Here is an 8,778-nt window from a genome sequence, read left to right as displayed (position 1 = left end):
AATGAATTTTAAAGTATTGACATTTTCTTTATCAGCTTTACAACATATCAGTATATCATCAGTGAAATGTAGACAATGTATGTGGCCAGTGATGTTGTGGGAGCCAATTCATTCCAGCAGTCCCTCCATATTTGCTGCCTTCAAAAATTCTGATGAGAGTATCAGTAATCAAAATAAAGAGAAGGGGAGATAGTGAGTTTTCCTGCTTTAACCCCTTTCTATTAATGAACCAAAGTCTAATAGAGTTGTTTATAACCAGCGCCGAAGCTAAGGATATGAGTAAATTTCCCAAAGCCCTTTGACAAAGAAGTTCTAGCAAAACTCTCAAAAAATACTATCAAAAGCTTTTTCAAAATCAATTTTACAAAGAATACCAGGGGTTTTCGTGCAACAACAGAAGGAAACAATCTTGGAAGCAGCTATAAAACTCTTAAATATCACACAACCCTGAATAAAAGCAATTTGACAATCTGATACAAGCTCATTTATCTTAGTTCAAAGTCGAATAAAATAGCACCTTAGATATGAGCTTGATCATCTCATTCTCCAAACTAATTGGCTGGTAATCAAACACCTTGTTACATTCTCCTTTCTTTGGTGTTGAAGATATAAAGGTGTAGTTCAGTCTGGAGAGGCTGTAGGGTGCACTATAGAAATCTGAGAAAAGCTTTAACACATTCACTTTGATGTAGTCCCAATATTTCTCGTAGAAGTTGTTCCGAAAACCATTAAGGCCCGGTGACTTGTCGTTAGCTAATGAAAATAGTGCACACTTGATTTCATCCTCAGAGAAAGGCCTGACAAAGGAGCTTAAATCAGATGATTCCTCAGGGTATAGCTTCTTCCAATTCAAGTCAACCAAGTTATCTTCTTTAGTTCCCAACAGAGAATTGTAATAAGAAAGAAAAGCTTGATGCATGCCCTGTTGGATATGAAGAATATTATTTTCATGCTGTAGCTCAAGTATCTGATTCTTCCTAAGATTATTGCTGGCTGAAATGTGAAAGAATTTTGTGTTTCTGTCATCTTCTTGTAATCATGAAATCTGAGATCTTTGTTTCCAAAATAATTCTTCCTGTTGCAACAATGAATCCAGCTGAACTTTGAGGTCCGTTCTCTCCATCCTTTCCATAGCAGTGAGAGTCCTCGATTCCTCAAGTAAGTCCAGATTATTGATTTGATTAGTGATAGCAGTTTTTCTGAATATAATATCACAACATTTTGTTTACTCCATTTTTTCAGTTTTGTACTATCACGTTTCAAATCTACGACATAACACGGCCATGCTATCAAAAGATATCATCCTCGATAATATGAAGTCTATCAATCATAATCAAATAAAATCTATCATAAATAAAAAATATAATCAAAGATTCAATTTCATCATTAATCAAGTAAATAAATTAATATTGATTCAGAGCATCTAAATCTAATATCAAGTATCAAATCTATGTCTCAAAACTCATCAATAGATAGCTACAAGTTCATGATCATCAAATAATTTTTAAGCTCACTAGTATAGACCCCTAGGCCTTCATCATCTTTCATTCCTAACCTTATTCATCTAGACAGAAAAAAAAAAATATGAGATACATAAGCTCAGTAAGTAAATCTTACACTATCTTATCTGGATCAAGCATAAGTTTATACATGCATCAATATATTATTTAAAGAAGATGATTATCTTAGAACATAAAACCTTCATAATAATAGTATATCATAAATCAATCATACTCTTGCATATGCATAAATTATACAATTTTCATAAACATAATTTCTAATGCTATATTGTCATAAATCACAAAGTCATAAATTATGTTAACTTTATAGATAAAGTCATAAATCATCTGTCATTTTGTCATATCATAATTCTTAATGATTCTCTCAAACTAAATGCTAAGATCACTTTATACCCATAACAAGGCTATAATCAAATCATACCAACTATTATAATCTATTGGTAAGGGCCATACAACAAGCTACTATAACCCACTAGTGAAGATCGTATGTCGAGCTACTATAACCTACTAGTGAGGATCGTATGCTGAGCTATTATAATCCACTGACAAGGGTCATGTGCCAGGCAACTATAATCCGCTGATGAGGACCGTGTGCCAAATTACTATAATCTACTAGCAAGGGTTATATGCTGACTATTATAATTCATTGCTAGGACGTATATAGCTATCTGAGAGCTCATAATCATATTTTTTAAATCATATTTTCTCAAAGTAAATATTCTTAAATCATACTTCATCGAATCTTATTTTCTTAAATCATGCATAAATAAAATACTAGATGATTTTATAGAGCTCATAGTCCATAAATAATTTTTAAAAGTAAAATAATTGTAAAATCATTCTTTTCATAGCAAAATATAAATTTCATAAATATGGAGTTCATATTTCATAAACAAGTTATTAACATTAAAATATTTATAAAATTACTATTTTATGATAAATCATGAATTTCATAATACATATACTTTATTCTTATTTTATGAAAATAAAAAATATAGAATAATTTTTTTTATGATAAAATAATTGATAATTTAAAAAAAAGTAAGAAGTATCGAGATTACTTATCTCTTTCACTTCCGTCCTTCAAACTTCACTAGACAAATTTATTGAACTTATTTACCACATTAAAAATATAATGAATTTTTATTTGATAAATTTAATCATAGGAAAAGTAGGTTGTAGATTGGATGGTCAGTTTAACAGGCTGTCCGAGCATCAGGATAGTTTAGGCCACCTAGTCGAGGGTCAAATTTAAGCGACTTGATCAAAAAATATAAAGTATAAATTAGAATCAAGACCAAGATCGATCAACAGGTGCATCAATAGTGGGTTCCAAAGATATCCGACATGATCAGGATGGATCCGATATCTTGCATGAATATTGAAGTGATTTCGGGCCTCTTTAGAAAGATCATCTCAAGTTCATAGCATCCACGGATCAAATAAAGAGAGAAAGGACTAAAGGGAGAAAAGCACTAGAGAGAGATAATAAAGAGAATATTCTCTCTCTTTTTTTATTTTTCTTTTCCACTACCAAAAAAAAGCTACTTAACAACGGACAAATCCATTGCTAATCCTTGCTAAACTATTTAGCAATGGATTAGCAATAGATTTGCTTGTATTGTTAAATTTCTCGTAGCTAATTAGCAACGAAACTCATATTCGTTGCTATTCCGTTACTAAATTTTTTTAATAATAGAATAGCAATAGAATTATTTCATTGCTCATTTTTGAATAATGAGTTTGTGACCCAAATAATTTTTGTGGCTCTTTCATTGCAAATCAGTTGCTAATTCATTGTTAAACTTTTAAATTTTTATTACTAGTCTATTGCTATTCCCTTGTGAAATTGTTGCTATTATTTTAGTATGCTGTTACAAATTCGTTTCTATTCAGTTGGTAAAATTTAATATTCCATTGCAATGCCATTTCTATTCTGTTGCTAAATTTTTTGGATTCCATTGCAAATCTGTTTCTATTGCATTGCTAAAGTTTTAATATTTCATTGTAATTCTATTTCTAAACGGTTGCACAAATTTCAAATGTTCGTTGCTAATATGTTGTAAATACGTTGCTAATTCATAGATTTTAAATTTTCTTTCTATTGCTAAATTACTTTGTAATTTTTTTTATTATATTTTTTGAAACACAATATTTATATATACCTGCTATACATCCAACAACAATCATAATCATTTCAAGCCATCCAACAACAATACCAATTCTTCATTCAATAATACCAAAAAATCAATAAAGTATATATATTATAAAGTACACATAGTATATCAAAGCACACATAAAGTACACATAAAGTATATATACCCAATAAGGTTCTCATACATAAAATGAAAGATACTAAGAAATGAGGACTATAGAGTTCTTAGGTGCATATCACCACCACCGATGTTTTGTCCATCTCTATCGCCCTCTGGTACATGATGCTCTGAAGTAGATGCCTAACATTATATATTAAGAAATAAAGAAATGATAAAAAAAAGCACAAGTAAAAAAAATGTAAAAGTAAAAGAAACATTTTTTTATCTCTTATAGAGCTGAAAATGGTGCCATAGGAGTACACGCTGTATGTTCATTAGCAGGTGTATCCAACCAAGAAGAGCAATTTACAAAATCCCTAACCAATTTCATGGTGCAGACTAAGGAATCGAAGGAGGAACTGCTGTAGGATTCCTTTTTGAAGATCCAAGATGCTCAAATACAGAGAATGATGGCACCGATGATGGATGTGGAGTGGTCAAAGTCTGAAGGATTTGTTGTATCATCTCCAAACTATTGCTCATCTTCTGCATATCATTCTTGAGCTGATGCATTTCTTGAGCCAATGGATCATCAGACTGTCTCATTCGGTTTGAGGTTGCTGTACTAGATGCATCTACAGATAATGGACTGCTAGAAACAAATATATGCTGACTCAATCAAGGAGTTGATTGAATTTTGGACCTATTTTTACAATCTAATTGGATTTGGATTGAATTTTCTGTTGGATTCATGGACTAGAAAGTCCATTTGAGCATGGCCCATGTTAACCCAATATCTCCCAACCGGTATCCTGTGGTAGGTTTTTTCTTCCTATGGACCAACATGCCCACAAATTGAAAGTTAATCTTAAAGTCTCCAAACAACAGCATTGATATATTTAAGCTTAAATATAGATTTTACCAATAAAAATAAAATTATATCTATATACAAAAATAAATTGTGATTTTTAAACTTGACATCTCCAAAAACATCAGTGGTATATAAATACAATACTATAATTTGCAAAATAATATCAAACTTTTTAGTCCCAAATTAGTTTTACCATTATATAGGACAAAACATGAACCGGCCATAATAAGATTGAACATCCAATGATAGCTCATTTGATGAGTATTCATGACTAATTTGAGACAATAAGAAAGTAAATCTGGACTCTCAAGAAAGACAGCCCATGAGATAATATCCATTTATAGAAAATCAATAATCTTTGGGATATCTTACAAGAGTAATTTTTTGTGCACCAATCTTTCTCCTTGATCAAAAAAAATACTCAATCTTCCTCTGCCGTTCTCAGGAAACCAACCCACACCACCCATGTTCGAGAAAAAAACCCAAAACGGAACTTAAAATCCCCTCTAATCTCATCAAAAAAAAAAACCCTCCAATCTCCATCTGCTGCTCTCCTTCCCTGACCGAAAGAAACCCTCCAATCCCTCTGCTGCTCTCCTTCCCTGATCCAAAAAAATAATTTCCCTCTGTTGCTCTCAGGGAACCAACCCACACCACCCATGCCCAAGAAAAAATCCATACCGAAAAATAAAATCCCCTCTGATCTCCCTTTACTGCTCTCCTTCCCCAACCAGAACCAATCCACACCGCCCCAAAATCCCAGATGCCTGAGAAAAAGATAAAATAAAAACCTAAAATCCCCTCTATTCTCCCTCTACTCTCCTTCCCTGATCAAAACAAAACAAAAACCTAAAATCCCAATTTGAAGCTAATTAAGAACCCTCTGATCTCCCTCTACTTCTCTCTTTCCCCGTAGATCTTGAAAAAAGATAATGAAATGAAAAGCAAAGAGTTTACCTATAAATTCTCCTGCCTTTCCTTTGTTCTTCGTTGATTTTTCCTCTATTTTTTTTTTATTTTTCCACTACTTCCTGAGTCTCAATCAGGTGAGAGGCTTGGAGCAGTTGTAAGAGGGAGGCTTGGAGCAGGTAAAGAGGGAAGCTTGAAAGACAACTGAATAGAGAAGCTTAGACACCGGTGCTATTGGAAAGGACTAGTGGGTATCCATCAGGCCGCTGTTATGGGTGGGTGGGGGGGAGTGGGCATCCACCGGCCTCCAAGCGAGAGCGAGAGAGGGGGAGAGAGAGAGAGAGTGGCGTGGAAGAGAGATCTTCAGCATGTGGGGCAATGGGTCGGCTGAGAGAGGAAGAGGAGAAAGAGAAAAAGAGAGGCAGCGAGAAAATTAAGATTATAGGCTAGGATTTTTTTGAGTCAGTAATGGACTAAAATTTTATTACAATTTAGTTACAAAATTATATTTTAATTTTTATTTTAAATTAGCTTCTAACCCCATATGATATATAGGATTTTTTTTTTTTTACTTCGATCTTTGAGTTGTTCACCCTCCGTCGCTCCCTCAGTGCCCTCCCCCTCTCCAGCCATGACTCTCTATCCACAATCCTTTTTCAAATACAATATATTTATCAAATATTTTATAATTTAATAAAAAAATTATTTTTTATTTTAAATATTATAATTAATTAATTTAATTTAAATAATTAATTAATATTTAAATTAAATCTAATATATCTAATATATAGATATACATTAACATGAAGGCATCTCTCTCCAATTGCCATCTGCATCAAAGCAGATGTCTCCATCCACCATGTGTCCCCAGCCAGCAAATGGGTCAAGTTGACCAATGGTCTGACCTGATCCGATTCATATAGATTCGATCTAAATTATTTTAAAGGATCTACGTATCTGGATCAGACTCTAAAATTGAACCTATTCCATTTTTCAAATCGAGTCTGGATTTATGACATGTTGATCCGAACCGATTCGACCCGACCCAATCCATAGAGACTATTGGGTTGATTTTGACCTTGATATAAATGATCCGATCTGATCTGATTCAAACCCACTACAAGACCCAAAAAGCTTCCCTATTTGACTACTTGAAGCCTCCCATCCAATTGAGACTTTTAAAGATGGAAAAAATTAATACATGCTATGCATAAATTATAATTTTTTAAATTATTTTAATTATTTTTAATATATAAAAAATAAATAAATAAAATTAAATATTATTTTAAAAAAATTATATCCTATGCATCGCATAGGGTTATAAGTTAATTTATTATTAAAATAGAATTAAAAGAAAAATGTAAAAAAGAAGAGGAAGATAAAGAGTGTGTAAAGAGAAAATATGATAGAAATAAAAAGAAGTGAGACTTTTTTGTTTAGAATTTACAACGGGCTCAAAATTTATTTTCTTTACATTGCAAAACTATTGCCCTTATATTTTCATTAACAAACTAGTACCATTGCTATCTGATTGTAAAATATTTATATCACACATAACAATGGACTATATTCATCATAAATCGATTGCCAATAAAAACATATCTTAAGTTAGCAATGATATTCAGATCCGTTGATACTCCATTGTAATTCTTTTATTTCTAAATTAGCAACGAAGGTGATGCCGTTTCAATTCCGTTATAAATTTTTTATTTTCAGATTAGTAACGAGACAACTTCGGCTCTAAATCTATTGTAAGCTTATCAAAAAAATCTATAATTTTTTTAATCAATTATTAGCAATAAAAATTAAGTTCATTATAAATCTATTGCAATATTTAGTTGCTAATCCATTATAATTTCGTTGTTAATAATATGTGGAAACCACCCATGAAATTTAAAAATTATTTTCAAGTCCGTTGTTATTCTGTTTCAAACTTTTCATTTTTAATCCATTACAAATCTATTATAAATTTATTTTTTTGAGATTAGCAATAAAATTAAAGATTTCATTGTAAATCTATTGTTGATTAATAACTGATTAGAAACGGATTCCGTCCGTTGTAAAATTTTCATTGCTAAACAGCATTTTTCTTGTAGTGTTCTTCTCTTCTTCTTCTTTTCCTTTCTTCTTCCTTTTTTTGGTCGAACAGGGGCGGTGGTCAAGGGTCCATGGTCCATGGTCCGGTGAGGTGGGGCAGTGCAATCAGAGGTCTGGTAGTGGCAATCGGTGGTGGTGGAGTAGGGAATAACCAGTGGTAATGGCTGTCGGTCATGAAAATCATAGAAAAAAAAACTCAAAAATCAGAAGATTCATGACTTTTTGTTTGCTTGGCCATTGGTCGATCACCGGTGACAATCATCATGCCGAAGAGGTTCACAGGGAGGCTGGATGACTCGACCATCAGTCTGGTATCAATGGATGGTGGTGTTAGCTATCGAAAAAGAAGAACAAGAAGGCCAAAATTAGGGAATTTTTTCTTCATGGTTTTCTGATGAGATTAGTGGCCGACGATGGTGTCAAATGCCACGGAAAGAAGGAAAGAGAAATAGGAGGTGGGAACGGTGCTTACCTTAAGCTTTGATGGTGTTTTCAACCTCAATTTCGAATGAGCATGGAGAAAGGAATCCAACGAAAGTCAAGAGAAATAGAGAGAGAAAAACTTAATCTCCGATGGAGGTTCATAGGAGGGGGAGAGTGGTATATATAGAGGATCTCCTAAGGTTTTGGCAGCCCTGGGAGTCCTATTCCATGATGGGTTCATTTGAAGAAGAAGACTCCCTTTAGGAGTCTTCATCTCAGCTTTTTTTTTTTTTTTCTTTTTACTGTTTTAAAATTTGTGCAGCTCGTCTTTTAGATTAAGTTATCACATATTCAAAGATAACGAAGATGAAGAACCATGTTAGCAGCCCCATCTTTGGAACTGGGAGCTTCTTGCCGCCACATCCTGATAAACCCATCCAAGCCTTCACAAGAGTACCATAGATTCTCGAACCAAAAGGGCCTTGTGACATTTATGCTGCCCCTTGTAACCTTGTTGACAGAGTAGTAGATAATTATAGTGGAACATGGTCAGATGTTATACAAACAAGTGGAATAAGTTCAGAGAGTGGGAAGGAGTTTTGCCAGGACATCGAGACACGGCTTCTATCCAGTTTAATAAGACCAGGGCAATCCCTGAAGTTAGACTAGGTGAATTTGTGAGAAGTTGTACCGATCTCCGGCA

The sequence above is a fragment of the Elaeis guineensis genome, chromosome 10 (assembly GCF_000442705.2).
Source record: "Elaeis guineensis isolate ETL-2024a chromosome 10, EG11, whole genome shotgun sequence".
NCBI lineage: Eukaryota > Viridiplantae > Streptophyta > Magnoliopsida > Arecales > Arecaceae > Elaeis > Elaeis guineensis.
Note: the sequence above shows the minus strand (reverse complement) of the source record.